We start from the raw sequence: 15,637 nt of genomic DNA on the forward strand, positions 1-15,637 counted from the left end.
GAGCCTCAGCTTCACGATCTGTCCTTCCAGTGAGCACTCAGGGCTGATTTCCTTCAGAATGATCTTCTTGCAGTCCATGGGACTCTCAAGAGTCTCCTGATAGGCATTATACCTGAGTCCAAAGGATGACTATCATTAGGTGTGGCCTTCCTCATTCCACCAACACTGTGTTGAGTGACAATTTTCACTAGTTAGACCTTCAGTACCTTGGATGTGCCTCTCTCAGTTTCACTTTAATTGGGGTCTAAGTGACTCCAAACCAACCACGTGTATCAGCCCTCCAAGTGTCCCTATTTTCCAGGGACAGTCACGGATTTACAGAACCGTCCCAGTTTCTGATTTGATCCCAGAATCTCTCACTTTCCCCTAGGACGGCCCTATTTTCATTGGAGAATTGTTGGAGGGTGTGAAGTTATGTGACCCATGAGCCAAGGAGATAAATAGCTATACAACCTTCTGAAGGCACCCTGGTTCGGGAAGTTTTGTTTAATGTTTTATTGTGTTATATATATGTTGGAAGCCCCCTGAGAGGCTGAGGCAACCATGTCAGATGGGCGGGGAATAAATAATAAAATTGTTATCATTAGTATGGAATAGGATGTCCCCATTTTCGCCGGAGAAATGTTGGAGGGTATGGGAGCAGTGCTTCAACATCTTCCACATGCACCATGTCAAGAGTATTTTGGGCATCACATGCCTTAGTGACATTTACACCGGCTTGGCCATGTCCACAGAATGGAAGATGGGAGATTCCCAAGGATGTGCTCTGCAGGGAGCTGGCAGACCAACTCTGTGTTACAAAGATGTCTGCAAGTGAGACATGGAAGCTGGCAACATGAACCCTGCCAAGAGTGACTAGTGGGGTGCCACAGGGTTCTGTCTTGGGCCCGGTCTCATTCAACATCTTTATCAACGACTTTGATGATGGACTCAAGGGCATCCTGATCAAATTTGCAGATGACACCAATACTGGGAGGGGTGGCTAACACCCCAGAGGACAGGATCACACTTCAAAACAACCTTGACAGATTAGAGAACTGGGCCAAAACAAACAAGATGAATTTTAACAGGGAGAAATGTAAAGTATTGCACTTGGGCAAAAAAAAATGAGAGGCACAAATACAATATGGGTGACACCTGGCTTGAGAGCAGTACATGTGAAAAGGATCTAGGAGTCTTGGTTGACCACAAACTTGACATGAGCCAACAGTGTGACGCGGCAGCTAAAAAAGCCAATGCAATTCTGGGCTGCATCAATAGAAGTATAGCATCTAGATCAAGGGAAGTAATAGTGCCACTGTATTCTGCTCTGGTCAGACCTCACCTGGAGTACTGTGTCCAGTTCTGGGCACCACAGTTCAAGAAGGACACTGACAAACTGGAACGTGTCCAGAGGAGGGCAACCAAAATGGTCAAAGGCCTGGAAACGGTGCCTTATGAGGAACGGCTAAGGAAGCTGGGCATGTTTAGCCTGGAGAAGAGGAGGTTAAGGGGTGATATGATAGCCATGTTCAAATATATAAAAGGATGTCACATAGAGGAGGGAGAAAGACTGTTTTCTGCTGCTCCAGAGAAGCGGACACGGAGCAATGGATCCAAACTACAAGAAAGAAGATTCCACCTAAACATTAGGAAGAACTTCCTGACAGTAAGAGCTGTTGGACAGTGGAATTTGCTGCCAAGGAGTGTGGTGGAGTCTCCTTCTTTGGAGGTCTTTAAGCAGAGGCTTGACAACCATATGTCAGGAGTGCTCTGATGGTGTTTCCTGCTTGGCAGGGGGTTGGACTCCATGGCCCTTGTGGTCTCTTCCAACTCTATGATTCTATGTGGGAATCACCTGCCAATGACCACAGTGCCTGGGGACAGTCAGGTCCTGTACCCATAGAAGTGACCAGAGGAGGAATGGCCGTTAAGAGGAATGCAGAGAAAAGAAACACTACGGTGCATCTGCAGCAACGAAACTGGACGCCTTCACTTGCCCCAGCTGCAACAATGACGGCTCCCCACATTAAATGGGGGGCGCCCTTTTCGTGGTTGTGCACAGCCCCCTGGACCCTACGTGGCACCATTAGCCCAGGCTTGGCTTGGCCTTCCCCAGGTGGGATACCTGGAGGTCTCCGCCTACCTCAGCCAGTTGTCCAATCCCGCCTGGGGAGGTGTTGCCAAGGTGATCAGGCCAGGTAGGGGGAGGGACAACCTGCCCACACAATAGGGGGAGGATCTTACCTGGGAATCATCAGTTGGCTCCAGAACTTCTCCCGCTCTACCCACCCTCAGTTAAGTCTTCTTTTGCAGGCTAACCTTTTCTCCACAGGTACGCGGGCGCTGCTACGTCAAGGTCGCTGTTGAAGGGCCGGAAAGGAATTCTCCTGTAAATATACCTTTCTGAAGAAACCAGAGGCCTTTCTCCTGGGCATGGTCGGCCAATCGGTGCCAAAGAAGGACAGAACTTTCTTTATGTATGCTACAACAGCAGCAAGAATACTTATTGCAAAGTATTGGAAGACACAAGATCTACCCACCCAGGAAGAATGGCAGATGAAGGTGATGGACTACATGGAACTGGCGGAAATGACTGGCAGAATCCAAGACCAGGGAGAAGAGTCGGTGGAAGAAGATTGGAAGAAATTTAAAGTTTATTTACAGAAGCATTGTAAAATTAAGGAATGTTAGAAGGATGTTGGAATGAAGTTACGTGGTTTTAGCAGAAATGTTATAAAGGATTAAGTAAAAATAGATTGTTAATTGGTGAGAATGTAAAGTCACATTATATTAAGATAAATTATTAGGATAAAAACAAAGATGGAAAGGATTTGCTGAAATAGTTAATTGAACTAGAGTACAAAAAAGGGAGGTGTGAGGAGGTTAAGGAAACAAGCAAATGAAAGATAAGTTATGGAAGGATTGATATGTCTTTTTTTAATTGTTTTTATTCTTCTGTTTTTTTTGTTCTCCCCCCCCTTTTTATTTTTGTAATCTTTCAAAACCTCAATAAATATTATTTTATTTTATTTTTAAAAGGAAAGGAATTCTCCTGCATTGGCAGGTTTGCCTTTCCCATAGCAAAACGTCACAACTTTGGCGGTATCAGGCCTTGGGCAGAATCCTTTAGTCTATCTTCCCTAAATTGGGGGTGGGCGTGCAGTGGTGACCCCCCCTTCTCTTTGCGGCGGCAATACCAGTGTTCCCCGTTAAAGGGGTTGTTTTGAGGGGAGGCTTTGACCCTACGCTGAGAGGTTGTCCTTGCTCTCCCCCGTGAAGGGGGCGTAACGGAGGCGGGCTCTCTCTGCTTGAACATATGTTCTCCAGAGCCAGCCCATTCACCACACACACTCTGGATAACCCTGATGTTCCTCAGATCCCCGGCCGGTGACTGGGAGGGATAAACGCCCAGTGCCTGAGCCAAGGTCTACCCACATCTGAAACATAACAAAGTTGTCGCCAATTTTAATCCCATAGCACATTGTCTTGAGTTGTTCTTCCACACGGGGGCCACCCAAGGTTTGGGGGAGTCCGCTTGTCCACGCAGAACATGCCTCTCTCATATCAGTCTTTATAGCCACAGCAGGCGCTGTAACCTTACAACTGTTTGACTTCATCTGTGTGAAGATACGAGAATTCTGGGACATAATATATAACAAACTCAAAAAGATCTTTAAATTTTCCTTCCAAAAAAACCCAGAAGCCTTTCTGTTAGGCATTATGTCCACTGAAATACAACCCCCCCCCCCAGCAAAAACACTTTAGAACCTTCTTTTATGTATGCAACCACAGCGGCTAGAATTTTAATAGCAAAAAACTGGAAAAGTGACTCAGTCCCCACAAAAACTGACTGGCAAGCGAAGATGATAGAATATTTAGAACTTGCGGAAATGACTGGGAGAATAAGAGGAAACTCAAACCAGAAAATGAGTAAAGATTGGACAATATTGGACAAGTACTGTGGCAATGTAAATCTCCTGACAGATTTAGATTGAATCTTGAATAAAAAGGAAATTATAAAAGCAAATATTTCTCTTGATATGTAATGGGGCGGGGTGTGTGTGTGCCGGGGACAAGGAAGTGCGTATAGACCAATAATGTGTAAAAAGTACAATTAGGCGAATCGGAAGTCAAAAGTGTGTGCGATGTTAAATGATACGTTCTTAGTTAGTGTCTAGTTTTTATGTGGGTATGGTAATGGTTTGTTTGTGTTGTTTTTATGTTTCATGTAAATTGTTTTGCAATAAAGAAAAGAAAAAAGACTTCATCCCAATCGTGCACCCTTGCATCGCCTCCCAAGACAGATGAATGCAAACTGGTGGCCCCAATGACTCGTTTATTTCTTCATTTGAGAACATACTGCATCAGGGTGTGGTACGCTGGTTTGACATCATTTGATAGGAAGTGCCTACAGAGGGTGGTGAATACAGCACAAGATATTATGGGCTGTCCTGTGAATCCGCTGGATGAAATAGCGGAAGAACGTTGCCTCAGGAGAGTGAGGAAAATTCTCAGGGATGATTCACACCCTGACCGGCACTTTCTTGATCTTCTGCCCTCAGGCAGAAGATATGGAAGCGTGATTAGTCGCACCAACAGGGTAAAGAACAGCTTCTATCCGTGGGCTATTAGGCTGCTGAATGGAAAGATAACAACAGAGCAACTGACTTTCGGGTTTGGTGGGTGTGCATCAGTAAATGAGGGGAATTAAGACTAAGAGAGCTGAGTGGGGGGTGCTCGTGTAATGTCACTGTATACAAGTTGTAAAGATAAAGGTAAAGGGACCCCTGACCATTAGGTCCAGTTGTGGCCAACTCTGGGGTTGTGGCGCTCATCTAGCTTTATTGGCAGAGGGAGCTGGTGCACAGCTTCCGGGTCATGTGGCCAGCATGACTAAGCCTCTTCTGGCCAACCAGAACAGCGCACAGAAACACCGTTTACCTTCCCGCCGGAGTGGTACCTATTTATCTACTTGCACTTTGACGTGCTTTCGAACTGCTAGGTGGGCAGGAGCAGGGACCGAGCAACGGGAGCTTCTGATTGGCAAGTCCTAGGCTCTGTGGTTTAACCCACAGCGCCACCTGCGTCCCCCATACAAGTTGTACAAGTGACAATAAAGTATTTCAATTTCAATAAGAGCATTAGCTGAGATTCCGCTTGCTGGTTTCCCACAGGCTGCTGTGAGAATGGGAAGCCAAGCTAGATGGGCACTTGGCCTGGTCCAGCCAGTTCTTATGTTCCACACCAGAGTGTCACAGTCCCACTGTGAGGCCCCCCAAAACTTGACCTCGACCCCATTGCTCCTGACCTCTTTGGTACCATCTTGTTCTCTTCTAGAGCAGCTCACTTCAGCATCCTCATCATACATCCTCATTTTAATATCTGCTTTAATTAAAATGCATTGATTGCATTATATTAGGGTTGGGTGTGTTTTTTTCATATTTACATCTGTGGGCCTTGGGTCCCTCTTAGATTGCTCCACCTCCCTCTGCGGTTTCCTCATTGTCAGTAATCGGTGGCATATGTCGCCCCCTCCAGCATCTGCCATGATGGATGGTCCATGCCTGCTTTCGGCCGGCAGCAAATTCATTCAGGGGGGAAACTGTTGACAGCAACCTCACCGACACAACGGCAGAGGTGCATCAGGTTTGAACTGTACGGAGCAGGAATGTCAAAATGCTGGCACTGCGGGCCGTTGCAGATATCGCATTGTGAGCATTGTTTCTGGGATGGTTTGTTTATATAACGTTGCTTGGCCCAGATGGCCTCCTGAAGCAACGAATGACAACGTATCGGTACAAGGCGAATATACAGCAAAAACACAGCAAATCCAATCAATCCATCAAAAATGATATAAAACAGCAAAAAGGACAAAAATGTCTGCTAATCATACTAGATTGGTGCTCCCTCAAATAGAGATGCGGGTAGCGCTGTGGGTTAAACCTCAGAGCCTCTTAGGCTTGCTGATCAGGAGGTCGGCGGTTTGAATCCCGCGATGGGGTGAGCTCCCGTTGCTCGGTCCCTGCTCCTGCCAACCTAGCAGTTTGAAAGCACGTCAAAGTGCAAGTAGATAAATAGGTGCCACTCTGGCAGGAAGGTAAACGGCGTTTCCGTGCACTGCTCTGGTTCGCCAGAAGCGGCTTAGTCATGCTGGCCACATGACCCCGAAACTGTATGCCGACTCCCTCGGCCAATGAAGTGAGATGAGTCGTCCGCGACTGGACCTAATGGTCAGGGGTCTCTTTACCTTTTTTTTTTAAAAAAGAAATATTTATTAAAGTTTTCCAGAAATGTGAATACAGAAATACATGAAAAAAGAAACAGAAAAAAGAAAAGGAAAATTAAAAATACAACATACAAAATACAAAAAGAAAATAAGAAAAAAATAAAAAACAAATCCGTTTTTCATAACTTTAAACTCATTCGCTTGTTTCTTTGACCTCCTCACACCTCCCCTTCTTGTATTCCCATTTACATAATCAAATCAGCAAATCCTTACCCTCTTTCATTTATCTTAACTCTATATCATCTCATTTTATAACTCTATATTTTCATCCATTATCAATTCATTTTTGCATATTCTTATTAACTTTGTTGCTAATGCCCCTTAATTTCTATCCAACATCATTCTAACATTCATTAATTTTACAGTGTTTCTGCAGATAGTCTTTAAATTTCTTCCAATCTTCTTCCACCAACTCTTCTCCCAGGTCTCGGATTCTGCCAGTCATTTCCGCTAATTCCATATAGTCCATCACCTTCATCTGCCATTCTTCCAGGGTGGGTAGATCTTGTGTCTTCCAATACTTTGCGATAAGTACTCTTGCTGCTGTTGTTGCATACATAAATAAAGTTCTATCCTTCTTTGGCACCAATTGGCCGACTATGCCCAGGAGAAAGGCCTCTGGTTTCTTCAGAAAGGTATATTTAAATACCTTTTTCAAGGAGTCCCTTTACCTTTTAAATCCTCAAATTTCTCAAAGGCTCTCTCCTAGAAGAGGGAGCAAGCTTCTTTTCTCCTGCTCTGGAGGGTAGGACTCAAACCAATGCCTTTGAGTTACAAGGAAGGAGATTCTGACCCTTGACTTCATGACTCTCTGCTTCCTGACCCTCGGACCCCTGGCTTCTGAACTCTCGCTCCTGCTCCCACCGCGACATCTTGCCCCCGGCCCCGACGTCCTCAGCTGGGACTTCGATCGCCCGTAGACCAGACCTCCTCAATGGTTGCTGCTTCCCAACTGCTAGGCTTGAGAAACATCTGGATCTATCAAGTAGGAGATGAGCCACTTCACTTATCATGACCTCAGAAACCAAGCCTTATGAGGAACAGTTGAGGGAGCTGGGTATGCTTAGCCTACAGAAGAGATGACGGAGATGTGAGATGATAGCCATCTCCAAATATCTGAAGGGCTGTCATATGGATGGGGCAAGCTTGCTTTATGCTGCTCCAGAGGGAAGGACCTGAACCAAGAGATTCAAATGACAAGGAAGGAGTTTCTGACTAAACATCAGGAAGATGTTTGACCAGGGGTAGGCAACCTAAAGCCCAAGGGCCAGATGCGGCCCAATCGCCTTCTAAATCCGGCCCATGGACAGTCCGGGAATCAGCGTGTTTTTACATGAGTAGAATGTGTGCTTTTATTTAAAATGTATCTCTGAGTTATGTGTGGGGCATAGGAATTTGTTCATTTTTTTCTTCTTCAAAATATAGTCTGGCCCACCACATGGTCTGAGGGATGGTTCATTCCCCCCCCCCCTTCAAAATATAGTCCTGCCTACTGCGGGGATGCGGGTGGCGCTGTGGGTTAAACCACAGAGCCTAGGACTTGCTGATCAGAAGATCGGTGGTTCGAATCCCCGCAATGGGGTGAGCTCCTGTTTCTCGGTCCCTGCTCCTGCCAACCTAGCAGTTCAAAAGCACGTCAAAGTGCAAGTAGATAAATAGGTACCGCTCCAGTGGGAAGATAAACGGCGTTTCTGTGCACTGCTCTGGTTCACCAGAAGCAGCTTAGTCATGCTGGCCACATGACCTGGAAGCTGTCTGCGGACAAACACCGGCTCCCTCAGCCAGTAAAGCGAAATGAGTGCCGCAACCCCAGAGTCGGTCACGACTGGTCCTAATGGTCAGGGGTCCCTTTTTACCACAGGCTCTGAGGGATGGTGGTCCAGCCCACAGCTGATAAAGGTTGCTGACCCCTGTGTTTGATGGTGGAACGGATTATTTCAGATGTTGGTGGACTCTATGTCATTGAAGGTTTTTAAACAGAGGCTGTAAGGCATCTCTCAGAGATTCCTCGGTCATGATTGCTGCGTTGCACAAGGTTAGGCCAGATGACCTTTGGGTTCATTTCCAGCTCTACAATTCTTTGATTCCATTATTTGAGAGGCAGACCAACCACATCTGGGAAGCAAAATTTGCAGACCACTACCTGAAACTCCAGCACAACCTTTGCAGAACCTGCTCCATTCCTTTTATGAGCATTGGAAAATTAAGCCTCAAAGCATTTTTCTTTTAAGCAAAGCTAGGCTTTAATGAGAGAGGGGAAATGTTTGCTGATGCTGCTGATTTTCCAGATCAGATGAGCTTAAGAAAGACAGTTGAGAGGGACCTTTATTGTCACCCAAAGGGTCAGTGCTCAGAAGCATTTGATTTAATTTTGTTTAAAAAACGCACCAGGAACTCAGCAGCTCTTTAAAACCTCCCAGTTAAGTGTTCTCCTGAATAACAGCTTGCAAATATCACCATTTTCCACGTTTCCCCCCTTGCAACCAATTCTTTAATTATTCTCTCTCTGTGTGTGTCTCTCTGTTCTTTTCGCTCCGAGCTCATTCTCCGCCTCTGAAAGGTGTCTTTAACCCAGCAGATGTTGGTATTATCTCAGCTTAAACCCCAGGCGCCCTCGCTGCTCTCCACCTGGTCCCCAGCCTCTTCACTCCGAGGCATTTATCTCCGAGAGTCAAACCTTGTCAAATGCTCTTTCGGAAGAGACGGAGCGTTTCATGGACACTGAATTCCTATTGCCACGCTGACCCCAGAAACAATATCTTCAAAGTGCAGGAGCAAAAAAACCACAACCCACTATGCTTGACCTCCCGGGTTTGTATTTGTGCTAGCTTGTTCCGTTAAAAGGGATGTCTTCCTCACCCCTGAAAAGGCTCAGACAGCTTTCCCCGTCTGTAAGATGGTTACATTAAAGTTCTTCCTCTCGACAGGTACAATATAGGCAGAATGACAGCCTTCATAAATATGAAGAGCCTGCTGTATCAAGCCCATCTAGTCCAGCTTCCTGTTCTCATAGTGGACAACCAATAATAATAATAATAATAATAATAATAATAATAATAATTAATACCCCATCCAGCTGGGTTTCCCCATCCACTCTGGGTGGCTTCCAACAGATTAAAAACAGAATAAAACATCAAACATTAAAACTTCCCTAAACAGGGCTGCTTTCAGATGTCTTCTAAAAGTCAGATAGTTGTTTATTTCCTTGACATCTGATGAGAGGGCGTTCCACAGGGCGGGCGCCACCACCGAGAAGGTCCTCTGCTTGGTTCCCTGTAACCTCACATCTTGCAGGGAGGGAGCCGCCAGACGTCCTCGGAACTGGACCTCAGTGTCCAGGCAGAACGATGGGGATGTTGTGATGCGCCCAGGGAATGGGGGCAATTGGCAGACCCCCAGCTGGCTGGTGGCCGGTCGAACTCCAGTCCTCGGTTCTGCATCAAAACTGCAACTCAGAGCTTCAGAGCCAGTGTGGTGTAGTGGTTAAGAGCAGTAGTCTTGTAATCTGGGGAACCGGGTTCGCGTCTCCGCTCCTCCACATGCAGCTGCTGGGTGACCTTGGTCCAGTCACACTTCTCAGCAGTCTCTTAGCCTCACTCACCTCACAGGGTGTTTGTTGTGGGGGAGGAAGGGAAAGGAGAATGTTAGCCGCTTTGAGACTCCTTAAAGGGAGTGAAAGGCGGGATATCAAATCCAAACTCTTCTTCTTCTTCTCTTCTTTCAGAAGCTGAGCACGCAAGCCAGCAGAGATAACAAACTCTTTGTGACGAAAGGGCGGACAGAGGCATATGTAAAGCATATTTAAAAGCAGTTTATTCGGCATAGATCAGGACAAAGAAAACATGTCTGCTCTCCTTCATGTCCAAGAGCAAAAAAACAACAGCATAAGGTAAAAGCTATACACAAACGGAAGTTCCCAGCAAGCCGTGCTGGAATGTAAACAGACATGTGACATACAGCAATCCACACATCTGTTTAGGCGGAACGGAACATCAATATCCTAACAGGGGGTGCAGATGCTTCTTCAGGTGTACTGGGCCGAGGCCCGTGGGAAACCCGCAAGCAGGACTCGAGCGCAAGCACACTGTTCTGTCCTGTGGTTTCTAGCAATTGACATTCAGGAGCATCACTGCTTCCCATTGTGATAGCAGGGCATAGCCATCCTGGTTCGCAGCCACTGGTAGCAGTTGTGCAACCTCCAAACCAAGGAGCTAAGTAACTACACAACTTTTAGAAGACATCCGAAAGCTATCCTGTATAGCGAAATGTTTTAATGTTTGATGTTTTGTTATGTTTTTATACCCAGTCAGATGGGCCGTAATAATAATAATAATGGAATAAGACATGCCTGTTTTCATTGGAGAAATGTTGGAGGGTATGTAGCCATAGATTTGCCCAATCCGCTCTTAAAGTCATTCAAGATGATAGGACTTTGAGCTGAAACTTGCACAATCCATATGCAATTCCCCTCTATTTTATGTATCCTTGTAAATTCTGTTGGATCTGATTGTGGTTTTATTGTCTATTTAGTGTCCTTTGGAGACTTCCGGAGGCGGCGCGAAATGGCAATGGCGGTCCTCTTTAGTCTCTAAAGAGGGGCTCCGCAGAAAAGGATCGTCTGCTACGGCTCAGCGACGATCCATTGAGAAAAACCACGAGCAGAGTGAGCTCGTGGCCGTGGGACTCAGCGGGCACCTGGAGCGACCCCCGAAACGAAGAAGGGACCCCGTAAGGGGTTCCGGAAGCGCAGAGGGGAAGCGGTGCTGAGAGTTCATCGCTCTTTCTGCGGGAGCGAAGCCGCGCGGCTGCTGCCGATGAGCGCCGACCTTTCTTCTTCAACCATTGGATTCTAAATTATCTACTCGTGAGTAAGTGTTACTCTATTTTGGATTTATAAATTTTGAAATTCGGCTGAAAGCGGGAGACGAAAAAGAGGAAGTCCGTCTCCCGGCAAAGCTTACAGATCAAAGGCAAAGGAACTGACAGGCTGGAAGCAGTAGAAAAGGATTTTAAAAGTGGAAGTATTATGCGTCTGACAGAACTGAGGATTGAAATGAAAGGCAAGTTTTTTTTTTCTTCTTAATTAATTTACTCTGCAGTGTGGAACCTTCTCCTTTGGGGACTTTAAAGCTTAAAACCCAGCCTCGGGACGGCAGGGGAAAAGAATGTCTTTTGCGGATACAATTTATAAAATTGAGATAGATACATAGAGGCAACTCTGGACTATATAACTAAGTAACTGTATCCTGCGCCTTGGGAGGTGACATTTCTGGCAACTCTGGAAGGGCTCTGCTGGTGGAAAAAATGTTTTAAGGACTATTGGTCAACTATTTAGCTGCAGGATCTTTAATGGCGACCATAACTTTTTTCCTTCTCTCCTGAACTCCAATTGTACTCCCTCTAACTGTTCTCCCTCTGGTGGAGACTGGGATTTACAACTTCTTGGGAACTAACTTTGTTTTGTCTCTCCGCGGTGGTTATCTACATTGAGGTCTGTCCTTCCCATGGAACATTGGACAGCTTGACCTTGACTCATAGACAGGTGGGGAATGAGTGGCCAACCGAAAACAAGATCTGCAAAAGCGAAAGCAGCAAAAGGCCAGCTTGTGCAAACAACTTTGACTTCCCAGTCACGTAGATCATCAGTTCCTGCTGTACTGAAGGGAACTGAACCTCCAACAGTAGCTGAATTGAAGGGAACTGAACCTTCAATAACAGCTGAACTAAAGGAAGCTGAACAACCAGCAATAGAGGATATGGCTGTAGGTGGATCTGATGTACTTCTGAAGGAAATGCTACAACAATTTGCAATTTTAAATAAGAAGGTTGATGACCAAACAGCAAAAATTGATTTAGCCACATCCTCCATTACAAAGCTATCTGAACAAGTGGCACAGCACTCACAAGCAATTGGGAATTTAAAAGACGTTACTTCTGAGAATCGGAAATTGGCCGAAGCTGCAAACGAAAAAGCTGATCAAGCAATTCAAAAAGTGGATGAATTGAAAGGAGAGGTAAGGCCACTACATAAGCACATCAGTGACCAGCAGGCCTACCTGTCTATGGTGGAACTGAGAAACCGGGAAAATAATTTAAGATTACGCTCTATCCCAGAGCTTGAAAAGGAAGATTTGACTGGTTTCTTGACAGCAGAATTTTCTAAATTCTGGGGAATAAAGGAGGACGAAGACTTCAAAATAACAACGGCATTTAGATTGGGAAGTGTCACCAGGAAGGACAGACCAAGAGACTGCTTGATTATCCTGAGGACCAAACAGGAGAGAGACAGAATACTTGACCTTCACTTTAATAAATCACTTGAGATCCAGGATAGAAGAGCAGAGATCTATAAGGATATACCAAAACAATTACTGGATCTCAGGGCCATCTATACTGACCTAGCAAGACTTTTGAGGGGTAACAGAATACCCTATAGGTGGGAGTTCCCACAAGGCCTATCTTTTAAATACAAAGGAAAGAAGGTTAGAATCAAGACAAAAGAGGACAACCAGAAGTTCCTGCACGATCACGGAGAGGATCTTCAGAAGGGAATAGCAGTTCCTTGGCCTCCTCCACAGCCTGGATTGGAACCAATACCATCTCCCTCGGACCTGGATAAAAAGGAGGACACCCCATAGAGAGTAACAACAGATTGATACAGGATGTCTCTGCAGCTGTACAGTTGGAATATTAACGGCGCAAATTCCCCGGAAAAACGAAAAAGGATTTTTCATATTTTGAAAAAGGAAAATTTGGATGTAATTTGCTTGCAAGAAACGCACGTGACTAGGCTCCACAGGAAAGTACTAATTAACAAAAGACTAGGCCAAGAATTTGTTTCCTCAGACAAAGTAAAAAAGAGAGGCCTGGTGATCTACGTAAAGGAGAACCTAGCACCGAAATTTTTGTTCAAAGATGAGCAAGGGAGAATCTTGGCAATTGAAATACAATCCCAAGGAGAAAAAGTTTTGATATTAGGAATTTATGCACCAAATGAGGGGAAAGCAGAATTTTATAAGAAGCTGCACGAGACATTACTGGACTATCTGGACTATTCGAACATCATTATGATGGGAGATATGAATGGGGTAGTCTCCACTTTGATGGATAAGTCACAGAGCCAAAATTTAACTAAGGATGGCAGACTACCGAAAACCTTTTTTGAACTGACAGACAATATGGATTTGATAGACATTTGGCGGACAAGGAATCCCCTAGGTAGAGAGGGAACTTTCTTTTCTGAGGCCCACTTGTCATGGACGAGAATCGACCAAATCTGGACAACTAGAGGGCTGGCACCGAAGACTATAAGAGTGGAAATCTGCCCAAAGACTTGCTCCGACCATAACGCCCTGAAAATGGAATTGAGACTTACTCCAGCCGGATCCTTCAGATGGAAAATGAATGACACCCTCTTTAGAGATCAAGAGTTTGTAAAGAAGGCCCAAAAAACATTAAGGGACTATTTTGAAATCAACTTGAACACTTCAGTGGAAAAAAGAACAGTCTGGGACGCTAGCAAAGCTGTAATGAGGGGGCTTCTGATACAACAAAACACAATTAAGAAAAAACTCTGGAATGGGAAAAAGGATAAAATATTAGAGAAGATAAGAGATGGAGAGAAAAGATTGAGATCTAAACCAAAATCCAAAGAGATTTTGCGAGAAATCAAATTCTATCAGGCACAATATTTGAAATTGATAAACCAAGAAGTGGAATGGAAAATTAAACAAATGAGACAAAGATCCTTTGAGTCAGCAAACAAATGTGGAAAACTGCTGGCATGGCAGTTGAAAAAAAGACAGAAACTTAATTACGTTACCAATCTAGAGGTGGAAGGGAAAAATATCCAGAAACCAGGTGAAATTAGAAAGTGCTTCCAGAAATACTTCAAAAAGTTGTATACACAAGGGCCTGAGGAAGTGTCTGAGATGGAACGATTTTTGAAACTCAATGGTCTACCAGAACTATCCCAGGAGAAGAGATCAATCTTGAACTGTAAAATAACACAACAGGAAATTGAGGGTGCCATTCAGAATATGCAGTTGGGCAAATCTCCAGGCCCAGATGGGCTCACCTCCAAGTATTACAAGATATTAAAAGACTACTTGACTCTTCCATTAATGGAGGTTTGCAATCAGATTATGGGGGGAGGAAGGGCACCGGAAACGTGGAAAGAAGCTTTCATCACATTGATACCCAAAGTGGAAACTGAAAAGAATCAACTTAGAAACTACCGTCCCATCTCACTCCTAAATGTGGATTACAAAATATTTGCAGACATTTTGGCAAGTAGATTGAAAAAGGTTTTAAATGAAGTGATTCATAAGGACCAAGCAGGCTTTCTTCCTGGTAGGCATTTGTCTGACAATACTAGGAACATTATTGATATCCTGGAACTTTTACAAACAAATATCAACACTAAAGCAGTGTTAATTTTTATTGATGCTGAGAAGGCCTTTGATAATATTTCTTGGAAATTTATGAAGAAGAACTTGGAAGGGATGGGAGTGGGACGGGGGTTTGAAAATGGCTTAGAAGCAATTTATTCAGAACAAAAAGCTAAGTTGATAGTGAACAACGTGGTGACAGAGGAGTTCCATATTGAAAAAGGAACACGCCAGGGGTGCCCCCTATCCCCATTATTATTTATATCAGTCCTGGAGGTTTTGCTGAACATGATTAGGAGGGACCGGCAAATACGGGGGATTACGGTCGGAGTGAAACAATACAAATTGAAAGCATTTGCAGATGACTTAGTAATAACATTACAGGAGCCAGAATCTAGTACAAAAAGAGTTCTGGAATTGATACAAGAATTTGGTCGGGTGGCAGGATTTAAGTTGAACAAACAGAAAACTAAAGTTTTGGGGAAAAACTTGACGCCTTTAGAAATAGAGGGGTTTCAGAAGGAAACAGAGTTAACTGTGGTCAAGAAAGTGAAATACCTGGGGGTAAACTTGACGCCTAAAAACTTGAACTTGTTTAAGGACAATTATGAGAAATGCTGGTCAGAGGTTAAAAAGGATTTGGAAATTTGGTCGAGACTGAAGCTTTCCTTGCTGGGCCGAATTGCTGCTGTTAAGATGAATGTTCTGCCAAAAATGTTGTTTTTATTTCAAACCTTGCAGATTGTGGACAGAGTGGAATGTTTTGGAAAGTGGCAGAGGGATATATCAAAGTTTGTCTGGCAGGGCAAAAAGCCCCGAATTAAGTTTAAAATACTAACTGATGCAAAAGAAAGAGGGGGGTTTGCCCTGCCGGACTTAAGGTTATATTATGAGGCAGCAGCCCTCTGCTGGTTGAAAGATTGGATTTTATTAGAGAATACAGATGTCCTAGATCTGGAAGGCTTTAACAATTCGTTAG

The 15,637-nt window shown here is 44.6% G+C and overlaps 1 long non-coding RNA gene across 1 annotated transcript in view; it reads right to left on the reverse strand.

The window, feature by feature from the left end:
- LOC309377855 overlaps positions 1-15,637 on the reverse strand; it is a 132,873-nt gene that overhangs the window by 30,219 nt on the left and 87,017 nt on the right. The gene's annotated exons all lie outside the window — the stretch shown is intronic.

Source organism: Podarcis melisellensis (genome assembly GCF_964234715.1).
Source record: "Podarcis melisellensis genome assembly, chromosome: 9".
In the NCBI taxonomy this organism is placed as follows: domain Eukaryota; kingdom Metazoa; phylum Chordata; class Lepidosauria; order Squamata; family Lacertidae; genus Podarcis; species Podarcis melisellensis.